The 14,272-nt window shown below is 41.7% G+C and overlaps 1 protein-coding gene across 5 annotated transcripts in view; it reads right to left on the bottom strand.

Moving 5' to 3' along the window:
• LOC116328975 (calcium/calmodulin-dependent protein kinase type II delta 1 chain) overlaps positions 1-14,272 on the bottom strand; it is a 103,632-nt gene that overhangs the window by 50,952 nt on the left and 38,408 nt on the right. The gene's annotated exons all lie outside the window — the stretch shown is intronic.

The following is a 14,272-nucleotide window of genomic DNA, read 5'->3' as shown; positions in this document are numbered from 1 at the left end:
TGGTACATCCCGAAGAGGTCACCAGCCTATCACAGGGCTGACACAAACCTGCGGCCAAAAGTGCCACATGACTGAATGTTTTCTTTCTTAGGGTCAGTCTGACAGCACAACAGGAAGGAGCATCAACAAAACCGTTTCCTGTTAAACACCAGAAGCCTTTTGTATAAGATATGGTTTAGAAAGCTTCATGTAAGCACGTTACCTGCTATGATTTCCAAATCTATTCATTTATTTATTCAAAAAATAAATAAATGAATAAACATTAATGTGAGGGTTAAAGTGTCTGCCCTTTCCTTTTTGTAGCAACTGTATAAACGTGTAGTTTTAAAGTTTGGGTCATAATTTAGAAGCACTTAAGATATTCAGGCTTACGATTTAAAGGCTGATCAGTGTGATAATACACAGAAATAGATGAGGATCAAATGAGCTGTACCACACACAGGATGTTACACATCTCTGTTGCCTTTCTAATGGTCCAGATATTGTTAGGACTTAAACTGCTACTGTACCAAGTGTGATGAAGGCCTGACCAAAGCGCCCATCATCAGCTAAACTCTGTACTTAACAGTATGAAATCACTGCATTTACACATCACTGTGTTACATAAAACCTCCTCTTGAATATGCATCTCCTTCCTCCCCCACCTGATTTGCTTCTCATCATCCTAAAGTGCAATTATCTCCTTCCAGAGGAAGTTATCATGATGGAAATCAGGCTCAGCTGCAACATGTCTGCGAGACGCTGGCACATCTTACACACCAGTCATTACTGTACTTTGTTTATTATTAAGCAGTTAAAACTGTGAAAAAGGCCCCATTAGTCCAGAATCTTTAAATCTTATACAGGAGGGTATGTTTAGTTTTTTACAGTGACCTTTGGAGTGCAACTCTGAGTAAACCTGTGCACACATTGCTGCTGTGCATCATGCTGTGTTGGAAAAATGAAGAAAGAAAGCAGCTGGAGGAGGTAACTGGTTTCTATGGAAATGTGGATGGTGGTACTACATCACAGCAGTAAACTGTACATTCAGTCACATGCTGTCATCTGTTTATACTCCATACTAATCCTAATCTAGAGTGACTACAGACTGATACAGATGTTGTGCAGCAGTGGCTTCTCCAGCTGCTGTAATGTGTATGTTCCAAACACATGTGAGCAAACAGTCTCCAATTACACCTCGTCTCATGAGTCTGTAATCCTAGTCAGACCAATGGGCTGTAATGCTGCTCACTGGGGGAATGTTCTTTTTCCCTACATCACCTTTTCTCTCCGTGTGGCTGCACGCTGCTAATCTGTGACATAACAGGATTTGCAGCTTGAGTGATGCGCTGAGCATCACCACCTCCGAACACTGGAGGGGGGGAGGGGGGCAGACCTCTTCTTGCCGTGCCGTCTTTCACGTTTCTTTTCAGTGATTATGTGGACTAATATTAAACAGCTCTTTAATATTAGCACTGATCCATCAATCCCACCGATTCCAGCTGTCATACGGTCAAAGGCCGTGGTCACATGGCTAAGAGACGGACAACCACACTCTGATTCACACCATTCAAACCTAACATGGAGAAGCTGGAGTAGGCAACAGAAAAACATCCAAGCTGGGTCGACTGAAACCTCCCGTGAGGTGTTTAAAACGCAATCGTTCAACATTATTTAGCAAAATGTGAGGTATTACAGTGCTGTGATAGCAGAAGTATTTTCAGCTTTCTCATTTCTTAGGGCTTTTTTGGATATTTGATGGGTTTCCTATAAAATGTTAGTATTACACAAAGATAACCCAAGTACATACAAAACAGTTTTTATATCATAATTTAATTTAACAAGGGCAAAAAAGGTACTGCGATATGATTGGCATATCAGATATCAGACTTGAACTGCCCGCTCATCCTCAGAAACACTCAGCTGGGACTGAATTAAAAGACGTCTCGTTGGCAGCCAGGTATCAGTTTAGGGGGCAGTGATGTTTTTCACATAGGGTCAGGCAGGCTGGGCAGCTTCTTCTCTTTGATAAAAGAAATCAGCATTTTAATACTGCATTTTGGATCGACTCAGGTTTGTCTGATATTAAAATGTGACGACGAGCTGAACCATGTGTAACAAATATGAAGCCAAAAAAGAAACCAGGAGGGGAGCGAATGCTTTTCCACAGCACATGACATCTGAACTACAGACGGTACTGCAAACAAACAAACAAACAAACAACTCAGCAGTGTGAAGCAGATTGAACCAGTCGCTTAGCATTAATATCACAGCTGGCCTCAGCAACAGAAGAAACTCATTTCAGGTTTTCCAGACGTAGAACAGGGACGGTTTATTGTCTTGTCCTCAGTCACCGTCCATGTTTGCTTGGAGGAGTAGACTGTACTCTGCACTCTCTGCTCAGTTTAGCTACGGCTTCGTAACACACACACACACACACGCGCACACACACACACACACACACACACACACACACACACACACACACACACACACACACACACACACACACACACACACACACACACACACACACACACACACACACACGCACACACACACACACACACACACATGCACACACACACACACACACACACACACACACACACGCACGAGGGTAAAAATGACCCCGTGGCAGTGTAAGTGTCTTCCTCTAAGCGCTGCCGGCTGCTTCGACCACCAGAATCAAAGCCAAACTCCTGCGTCATCCATTTAAAATCAGTCACATGTGACAAAGTAAACCATGAAGATGAACGTCCTTTATCAGCTCTCAGCTCTGTGTTTGTCTCATGTACTTACGTTATAAAAGATCAAACGAGCTGTACGAATAATGAAAAAGCTCTAAAGTCCTGTAACAATGACAGTTTTCATAAAATGAACAGAAAATGGCTTCACTGAAAGTTATCAGGCCATGGTGTGACACTGGAGCTGGCCCATTTAGAAACCCCAGATGAGCCTCTGAACATCGTCATCAGGCGCCAAAAATGAGGCCGACAGCTATTTTCAATGTGTCCAATGGATGGAAGGAGCCGCCTACACAGCTCTGTGAAGCAGCACAACAAACGATCCGGCCTCGCACCACAGCAGCATCGCTCCAGTTAGAGAGCGGGCTGCAACCAATGACCTCTGACCTTTCATCCACAGAGAAACACCTGTGGTTTATTAAATCTTGTCAAAAGACATGTTCTTATTCATCTTTACCACATGTATTTACCAAAGAGGTGTGAAGCTGTAACACTAAAGGATATGAAGCTGAAAGTTTAGGGACTTTTCAAAACAGAAAAAAGACACTACACTGGTATAACTGGGAGAATAACCCCTGAGGAGCACCAGCAGCCTGGGGGAGTAAGCTGGAAATAAAAGAAGTGACATTCTTAGAAGACTTGGGAGAAAGATAAGGCTTCCTTTAAGGAAAGCATTCTTTAGAAACCATTTAAACACAAGCCTTCCATCATATTTCCTCTGTGAGCAGCCCACACAGGCTCACCATAAGAACGTCAGGGACATAAACAGTCGCTGTCAGTGTATCGAGGCTGATCGTGGGCTACTACGTCTGTCTCACACGTCTGTTCCAATGGCAGACTCTTTATTAGCGCTCATGATGACCACGGCTTTATTCAGTGGTGGAGCTGCAGATGCACTCAGGCTCTCGTGTGCAGGTGTAATTGGAAGCAATTTAATATAACGACCCCGTCAAAATGCAGTTAGCTGTGTCTAAGTGAGACACTGTGTGTGCTGCGGTGCGTAAAGTCGATGGAGCATAGAGCGTGGTCGAGCTGAGGTCACAAGTATAGCGCTCGCTCAACGACTCAGCTGTACACACACAGCTTCAGCAGCTGGCTGACCCGCGTAAAACACAGCCACTGCTGCAGCCAGCATCACTACAGATGTTACGCAAACTCAACTGCATGTTTGGACTTGATATTTGAGTTCATAAGAAGACTTTACACGTTTCTATTATTATTTTCTACAAAGGCAACGATAATGTGCCAACTACAAAAATAGGTTTTTTAACATTTCTATTCTTTCTGTGATTTTGAGCCAAACTGCACTGAAAGAATAACTGTGACAGAGGTGATGGGACACAATTACTTTTCTATGGTAAAGTACTGATAAACCAGCAACAGTATGCTGACCTGCCCAGCAGTCACAGAATCCTGCCCATTTAGCAAGCTCCTTTAATTACTCTGGTGTTCCTCCACCTCCAAAGAAACGTCAGAAGGAGTCCGAACAGCAAAAGAAGCGTATTCTCGGAAAAGTGTTTGCAGGAGGTGAGCTGGCTTCAAACAAATGATGAACGCACAGGGATGTGGAGCAGAATATGCCATGAAAATGCCACTCTGGCGGACAAAAACAGTGCCTTTTATATGTACGCAAACGCACGTTGCAACTTCTTATCTGGTGCGCATCTTTTATTTTGACAGCGAATGCGCACCTGCGGACCACTTATGTGCACCCCTGCATATAAATATCATCTACTGAGGTTTGCGGCAGACAATTTATTGCAAATTGTGCTAAATGCAACTGAAAGCTATTTCCATGATGCCAGCGCTTTGGCTGGATCCTGAAGGTTCTCACTCAATCTCTATGCCAAATGTTTACAGCTGAGCTCTACTCACTCCCCCATCCAAATCATCCACTTAAGATATTCCACTCACTTCCACAGACACAGGAGTATAAAATCAAGCACCTCAGCATGCAGACTGCAAGCATCTGTGAAAGAGTGGGTCTCTCTCAGGAGCTCAGTGTGGTGCTGCTACAGGACGCCTCCTGTACAGTCCAATCGTTTCCTTACTAACAAATACTCCACAGTCAGCTCTTTGAAGAATTATATGTATATTTATGCTCTGAGAAAATTACTTTTCTCGACGTATAATGCAACTTTTCAGACGTTCCTAACACACAGCATTGCCAGTATTGGTCACCATACTAGTCCCCACTGACCCAGCACGTTACCGCATGAATGTTAGAGGCCATGCAGCCTCTCCTGGCACTTATTATTTGGACCTCTTTCAGAGCAGAGGGGTTTCTTCCAGTTATCTGAGAGGAGATCCTGTAACTTACAGCACTTTAGGGGAAATTGTAAACTTTAATATTGTCTTTTATTGTGAAAATATTTTGAAGAAAAGTAGATTTTTGCTAGTTCATGTAATCAGTCGTAGTTCTTAGAAAGAAACAGAAACAGAAAGGTAATCATAGACTATATACAGTGAACCTGCAGTCAGCCACTGACCTGTGAGCTGTCATCCAACCACAGCTCCAGTCTGTCCCCAGTGTGTGTGTCAGTGTTCATTCAGACCACCTCAGTCTGGGCTTCCCCAGGACGCTGCTGTAAGCTCCACACACATCTACATTTAAATCAGGTGGAACTTGAGTGATTTGCAGCCTCACAAGTTCAAATGTTTTATATTCCTCATTGAACCTAAATCTGTTTGTTTAGTGGTCGAGGTGTACGGGTCCAAGTGGACTCCTTTACTTTCCTTCAAACAGTTTCTTTGCACCAGGTAAGGAAAGCGCTCGCGTCTGGATTCAGGAATAACTTGTAAGCCTCGGACAATTCGGGTGTGTTAACTTAATGGAAGTTTGTAACAGAGTCGCTGTTCTGTGCGGATGACTACAAGCCAACACGCTGACTCATAAAAAACTGTTTACCGTGCCAACAGTGACTCACATTTTAGACAAAAACCGTCATGGCGCCCGTGTGCGCGTGCGTGAGAGAGAGAGAGATGGTGGAAAAACGTCACAGGTCCATTGGAGTTGACATATTTCTGAGGTAAACATTTACATGTCATCCTGCTGCCCTGGAGTCTAATTTTGCAACAGAAAAAGTGTAGACTATAGACAGCATCCTCTCTAAGGCTGCACCGCGCCTCGGTTCAGCCAAAAGAGCAAAAATAAAAAGCCCAAAGCAGGCGATGAGTGTTGCCAGAGGGTCAAAGGAACAGAAGTTTGGCCTCAGGAAAGAAAAGAGGAAACCACTGCAAGAGTCCTCAGGCAACACATTTCCCACATGTGGACTAATAAAGGTCATCTTATCTTATGATGAAACGACTGTAGAAAACATCACTGCTGTTGGTCCTCCACCACAGAAGAAGAAGTTACATTTAATTTGCTGCAACATTTCATCACTGTGTTTTTCTGACTACAAACAGGTGAATTAGCCATCTGGTCATAAAACTCAACACTGATCATTTGACTATAAATGACTGATAAATAACATCAGTGAGTTTTTCTGCATGACAAACTCTCTACTGCTTTTCAGTAATCAGAGAAAAATAAGAACTGTGTGAAAATGTGACCAAAGGTTCAGGTCTGTTGTCTCTGCTCTCAGAGTTTCACAGCTCACAAGTTTCAAGTACAAAAAACATCCAAAACACAACATATGCACAACATATACCCTGTATCAATATTCTGATCCAGGATCAGTTTTCAATCTCACAACAGAATGAAGTCATCTAAATTACACTCAGTCATTCGAAATGATTGTTCAGTCTTACAGTCATAAACGTGGGGAGATTAATGTCGAGTCAGCAGCTTTGACACAGTTTCAGGTGAGAATTAAAAATCTGGCAGGTTTTGATCTTTCCAATTACATTAATTTCAATGAAAATTGATATTTCATTTTTATATGTTTTAACCTGTAGGACTAAAGGAATAAACAGCACGAGCAGCAAAAACCAGGAAAGAGGGAATTTTGCATGAGCATAAAATACCAACTAATAGAAATCTATCCAGGGAAACTAATCCTATTTTGTTATGCAACACAAAAAACAATGAAAACAGGATAAACTGACAGTAGTAATAATGATAGGATCCTATTGTTGTACACAGTATAAACACCTATGACAATCTGGGCAGAAAAAATGAATCCCAAAAGCAGAAAGCAGTGAAGAGTGACAGGTTTGTATTTTTATGGTTAACTGGCTCATCCATACAGTACCAGCACATATGGTGGGGTTCTTCTACTCACTTATTACATTAGAGATGTTAAAAGTCATCGTCTGCAGGGCAGGACCTGACCCAGCTCACGAGCAAGCTAACCTCCAAAATATGAACTGACTCTAGAAGGTGCAGAAAATACGACGTCTTCTTAGATCCACTGATTCGATGCAGGACTGACTGCAGTTAGAGCGTCTTAAACAATAATCACAGACAGAGAATTCACCTTTTAGTCTGTGCTGATACAGGTTTGGTAAGGACAAAGATTGTTTGACAAACTAAATGCTTTATATGGATATTTCAAACCTGTTTTTCACAGGTAACATGTCCCCCCAGCTGCAAAGTTCATTGATGGAAAGCTTACTAAACTCAGCACTTATCTCTGTATAAAAGTGAAGAGATAATTGACCAGCCAATGAGACATTAGCCAGACACAAGGGTCACAGTTGGCAAATTAACTTCAGTCCTAAACTACGGTCAAATGCAACAAAACAAATGGTTTAAATCCCCTTTGTCCACCTGTGCACTTTAACTTAACGTTTCACTGCAGTGGATTCCTAAGTATGCAGTCTGCTTTTGATGATGGTCTTTGTTTGGTTTTAGTCTTGTTATTCAGGAGTTTGGCTGCTTGTCTCCATCAGCCCATCACAGCAGCTGCACAATCATTTTCAACGCCAACAAACCATGCAGGTAATATTTCTTTAGACACCATTCATAACACGGGTTTCTCACTGCGGGATGGCACACAAAGCAGCTCTGTTGCATAATTACAACTGAGCAAGTTGAAAAAAGAAGTTGCAGAAGTCGCCTATGGAGGGAATTCTGATGTAAGGGATCCAGCGCATGTTTGATGCTCAGTAGGAACACTTCTAGGATCTGTTTGAGGCTCTGCTTATCATTTCTCTTATATTTAGTGTGTGCTAGTTTTCCTATTAAAGCAGTGGTTGCAGGGTCACATACTGAGAAGGATTTGGATCATCCCTCTCTGGCAAACGGTGCCCTGCTTATTGCCGTGGAGACTTCACGTACAGTAGTGAAGTGTCTGCTCATGTTGGCGTACACTTCATTGTTTTGACAGATATCTGTTCCAGCTTGTTTACATTATGCTTAGTGACAAGTTATGAATGTTATGAATGGTTGCAGAGAAGGCAGGTCGATGTACTGAGATTCCTTTGTATTTATCTACACTTTGGTAGGATTAAGTATGGAAATAGAAACTGGCAGAATCGTGTGCATTTACAATATTACACATGCAGATGTGAAAATGATTGGTCAAACTTTCAAAGGGCAGGGTTTGGTTAGTTTTAGCCTTCTACTGGTCTTCTTATACCCTGGCTGATGTAACTAGTCATTGCAGGCTGATAACTCTCCCTGTAGGTTCATATTTGCAGAGACAGTATGGTGTGCATGCAGTGGTTGGTTTTCTTTTTCCTTCTGTTTTGCAAGTTTCTAAGGATTTGGCATCACACACAGTTGTTTGCATTTTCTGGAGCAATTAGAGCTATTGCACATGTGCCAAAGCAGGTACGGGCTTGCATGGACTCCCAGATAGTGCAGGAATGTGCTCAGCGACTGGCTGGCAGGTGTTCGCTCCAGCTTTTTGTGGTTGCTGTCACATTACTTGGAAAATGTTCCTGTCACGACCTGTTGTGCCTTTAAGGTAAGAAGCTTATATTGACTCAAACATGCTGTTGTTGTTCAAGTTATTATTTTTATTAATAATCATTGGTATCTTACAAAATGGTATTTTATGGAAAATATTTTCTAAATAAATCTTTAGTAGTAAAAGTGCCAAAAAATAGAGAGAAAATTACACAGTTACACACTTACTGAGACCTCACACGCTTAGATCCTCTGAAAAAGAAATTACACTCAGTTTCAAAGTATCTGGATGGTTCATGTAAAATTTTTACATGATCAAATGGCAACGATAGCAAGTCTGGGCAGCATGTCTACAGCACGAGCCATGATCTCGAGAGCAAATGCAGTCTGTCAGTTTCAAATGACAATTTAGTCCATACATGCCAACCCTCCCGAATTTTCCGGGAGAATCCCGAATTTCAGTGCCCCTCCCGAAAATCTCCCGGAGCCACCATTCTCCCCAATTTCTCCCGATTTTCCACCCGGACAACAAAATTGAAAAACCATATCCCAGATTGGCCCAGCCAATTCCAGTTTCCAACAATGGTTACTACTACTGCAGCTACTTATTAATCTTTCTGGGTCACAAAATAAACTTTTGACATATTTTCAGGCGAGAATGTAGCTGTGTAAACTGTGCTAAGCAAACCCCCGGCACATCGTTTTCAAACTCCTGCGGTCTTTCGCTGCTCAGGTTAAACATGATAAATAAGTCACTTAAATAACTTAAACATGTTATTGTTTGGCTTTTTTCAGTGTTTTATTTGTTCGTGAGTAAATCGGTTTGGCTGAGAATAAAGTTATTAGATTAGATTAAATAAAACTTAATTAGGAAGCGGAGGGTTCCTCCTTGGTTTTCACACAGCTGAATAAACGTCAAACAGAAAACTGATTAAACAGAAGTGTGAGACGGTCGAGAATTTACGTCCTGTTATATTTTAAACAGCAAGGAGCAGACGGCTGAGTTTCACTCCAGCGAGAGAGCTCGTGACGTAATTCTGAAGGCTGGACCGTCCAATTTCACGGTCGCTCACTTCTGGTCTACCCGGCGTTCGGAGGACCCGCCCACTTAGACCACGAAGGCCGCGTCCTCAGGTGGACGCAGCCTCCGAATTTGGACACCCCCGACCTGTTTCCGGCCGGACAATAATAACGGTGACATTTAACTTATGTTATCCGATAAATAAACACTGTGAAATTCAAGTTTTTTGTATATATATATATATATATATACAAAAACTTGAATTCCCCCCCCCCCCACCCAACAGCCCTTTTGAATGTCTCCCTAATTCTGAGGTCTCAAGGTTGGCAAAAACTAAAACTGAGCTTTTTTAACACATACTCTATATACACTACTACGCAAAAAGTGCAAGAAAACGTTTCACCACTTGGGCCAAAAACAAAGTATAACCAGGCCACGGAGGCATGCAAGGAGGACAAACCACCACTGGGATGCCAGATAAGGGTGATGGATTCAGACTGGATCTAGCTGCACTCCAGTCACGGCCCAGTTCGTTCTGTTTCAGATGCATTTATAGTGGTTTGCTTTATCCCGACTTGATCAGAGTTACTTTTTTAAACATGGCTAATCCTCCCAAATTTACACCAAAATATTTAAAATCTCTGGAATCTCTTATAGCACGTTTACTGATAAAAACCTTATATTCATCACAGACTTTGAAGGCGACATCGATTTTTTTTATTGCCCAAGTCTTACTGTTAACAGTAACTGAGCGAAAGAGCAACCACCCATCAGTGGAGACTGATATTAGATCCCAGGAGAAATGCACTGGGGAGCATCGCATCAGAGATTTAATGCTAAAAGTCCCATTTAGTATTTTGCATCCAGTAATGGCAAAAATAATAAATAAAAATGATATTGGTACATCTCATCAATACATGAAGTTTTTAGTGAACAATAGTTGGAATGAATTAAGTGACCATCAACTGTTGCAAAACCAGTTTTGTTAAACCAAAACCCTGAGCTGAGGGCAGACCTGTCCCACAGCCACTACCTGAGGAACTAACATGACCGGTGCTTCAGTCGTGTGTTTGATCTCCTCAGTTTTTGTCACCTACGCTTTGTCCCTGCCAGCTTACAGTGAAGAATTACCATTAAAATCAGAGGTGAAATCCAGCTTCATCTAATTCCAGTTGGCCAAATGACGAGCATCTAATGTTCTTTCAACATCACAGTCAGCAGTGACAGATGCTGATAATCCTCCAAATTTTTAAAAATTGAATTAAAACTTTAACATTAAAATGGAGGCCCTGCACTTTATCTGCCTGTTGCTATGGCGAGTCCTGGTGGTGCTCCATTGATAACTCACACATGTGCCCAACATGAACACACTGAGAGCTGATTGTTCTGGAACTGAACACAGAGTTTAATTGTGGCTTGTGGCCAACCAGTACCTTACAACACGTTACTTTGTCACCCTTTAATAACTTCTCTTCTTTCCAAGCAACAAGACGTTGAGAAGAAATGTTGTGATTGACAGTTATTGAGAATGAATGAAAGAGTTTCTAAGAAAATACAGCAATAATTCAAAAACGGCACAACTGGTACAGCTGCTGTTATGAGGTGATTGCTGCAGCTGCAGTTAAAGGCTGGGAGCAGACAGAAGAGGATGTGGACTCCCTCCTCAGTAATCCACGTTTATTTCTTATGCATCAAGTCTGTGAGTCGTGCAGTGAAAAACTACTGAAGTCTGTCACTGCTCCAGCATTATGTGACAGGAGGCCAGAAGCACACAAAAATGGTCATTAAATGTATTTAAAGTCAAAATGTTCCCTTTCAATTATATTTTTTTCCATCCTTTGGTGCTCAGTTCACACTTTTGCCTTCAATTCATCTAACTTGTGTCCAGTAATATGTTGCTGTGTGTGATGCTGCTGGCCACTAGTCCTGCATGTGACTGTGATATTGGGATCCAAGCCTGAACAATCACACAAACACGTCTTTGACACTTTAAACCATCCACATCCCTCCTTTGAAATGTCATTAATCTTTTAAAAACATATTTTTAATGAAAACATTTATTTTCTGCAGTCGAACAGAAGTACGAGTCTCATTGACCACTACCTAATGTTGCTGCTGCAATAGACAAGCTCCTATTTGAATGAGCCTGGCATAACCTAGACACATTTGCATGAGCAGCAGAGGAGGAGGAAGACGGCTAAAAATAGATGTTACTATGAACCAAAGCTCTGTATTCTTTGACACATTCGTTACATGAGTTTTTTTAAAAGCTGTGTACAGGAAAAACAAGCTATCATACTGTTTAACTTTGTGTGTCCAGAATGAACTGCTGCGCTGCAACAAAAGTTTGATCTATAATGAAGACTAAATATGTATTTGTGCCTTTGATGAGCTGCACTAGAGTTAAATGTGACAATCACATGAAGCCAAATGTACTAATCTAGACTGTCTGCAGAGTGCTGCAAACAGTTATTGTTGCAATGACTCAAAGTGTAAATTATAGCAAGACAGTCAAAAATGCGGATCATATAATCATCTGTTACAGTATCACGTGCCTGCATACACCTGCACAGTGAACGATGTTTGAAAGTATCAATAACAGAGTTTAGATTCGATGGCTACATGCATAACTGGGTTTGACATCTTGGTAAACCCAAAACATATGACCTACATGAACAGCTCTTATTACTCTGGTTTCTCTGTTGTCAGTTGCTGAGCTGTACATTTAGGGACTAACTGGATCAGCGTGGTCTGTTTACCAGATATCTTTCTGCTGAAGCCATTTATGTTAAGTCTCAAAGTGTATTTATACTTTATTTTTACCAGGCACCAGTCAGCTCTGAGCTAATCCTGAGTTATCTTTTTATTTATACGATATGTTTAAAAAATGCCTGACAACCTTACTTCCTGTTACTTCCTGTAATCAGCTGCGTACAACAACAGTTACGACATGAATAGTTTGGTTAACTTTACACAAAGTCTAAAATCAAATACCACATATTAGATTTGGATGCCCTTCGTGATGCAACCCACGGATTTGCATCTCCTCCATATTTGAACCAAGGCTCTTTCTCGTGTTAATAACTACACTATGGAGCCACTACGCCCATCCAACATCCATTGTTGGTGCGATCAAACTGAACCAGTTCACTCAGGTAGCTTTGTTGTTGTGGTGTGACTTCACAGGCTGGTTGAACATGATTGTTTAATGACTCGGACCGTATTTTTCATATCACTATCATCTCTAATGATAATGATAATACCATGGATACCAATGGAAAGAATGTAAAATATATGAAAACATTTGCATTGTACTGTTTAGGCAAAAGTTTAAGTCTAGGCAGGTACAACTTAGATGCAACACTTCACTAGTAAGAGCCAGTATCCTCTGCAGACTCTACACTGAGAGACGCTGGGCGGACAGCCAAACAGACGTGGTTGGCAGCTGGAGAGACTTGCAGATATAGATGTCCTGTTCATTGCAACAACCAAAAAAAAGAAAGAAAAGAAAAAGTCCTGTATTGCTTTGGTTGCTCTCAGCTTGATCTATGCCACCATCTCCCTCCCCTAAAAATACAAACACAAAGCAAAGACATCTAAAGAGGCTGTGAATGGAAGGGTTGTTGAGGAGCAACAAAGTGGAAAAATGTGTTTGAAATATTTCATATCTGCACTGTAAACAGGCAGCGATGGACAGGGTGTGTTTGGCTGCTCTCTTCACCTGTTTATACTCCAGTTTGAACCAGAGCACAGAAAATACATTCAAAAGGAAACTCCAGAAACCTGAAAGCATCTCTGCTCTTCTCCGCTCCTTCCACCCCCCTCTGCATAGTTACTCCACCTCACACTCCCACCTGCCCCCGAAGTGTCTTTCTGCCACCTCAGTATATTCACCTGATCTTCAGCTGACAGCCTTTCATTTTCATTCCTCTCACATCTACCTGTTTTTGGGTCTCTGGTTTATTAAATAGATAAACAGATTTGTTTTTTTCTGTTGCCCTCTTTGATCATCTACTACTGAGAGAAACTTTAAAAGCTTTAGATGCATTTGTGCAGGAGGAGATGAGCACTTTCCTCTTGCTTGTGTTCAGGAGGTTCAAAGGCTGCTAGATTGCACTGCTGACCTGATCTTCGTAGTCTGCTGCCATGTGCTTAGTGAAAATGCAACTTTAAAAAGTTCATATGCAGCTAGAGGAGAGTCTAAATGAAATCAAATGCTGAAAATGTCGTCTTTCCTTTCATCCAGTCGACTGATGATGGAAAGACTGTTGTTACATTTACAGGCAGCATCCAGCTCAACTTGCCCTGCAGCTTTCAGCCTGCTTAACTTTTTCATGCTTGCTCCACACAAAGTGAAAGTAATGAGAGCAGACGAGCTCAATGACTGTCACAAGTACAAGTTTGTAGTGGAAGAATTGCAGCCTATGAACAGAGGAAGCAACATTTCAGGAGGCTGTTGGCTGTCCAAGACCTTCGATCTGTTTGGACAACTGCAGCTTCTCGCTGTGTGGAACTTATATGTTCTCCTGTGTCTCTGTGGGTTTCTTTGGGATGATCCAAGGACATGCCTGCTAGGTTGATTACCAATTCAAACTTAACGTCCTGCAGTTATCCAGAGTAGTGGACAATGTGCAAATGTGTGGTTATCTGTCAGTTTTTCAAAGCATGTGAATGAATGACAACCTGATTGTGGTAACCTGCAGATTAACCCGAGCTGGGTAAGCATTT

The sequence above is a fragment of the Oreochromis aureus genome, linkage group 3, assembly GCF_013358895.1.
Source record: "Oreochromis aureus strain Israel breed Guangdong linkage group 3, ZZ_aureus, whole genome shotgun sequence".
Classification (NCBI taxonomy): Eukaryota; Metazoa; Chordata; class Actinopteri; order Cichliformes; family Cichlidae; genus Oreochromis; species Oreochromis aureus.
The sequence above is the reverse complement of the archived record's forward strand: the minus strand, read 5'-3'. Positions and strand labels throughout refer to the sequence as shown.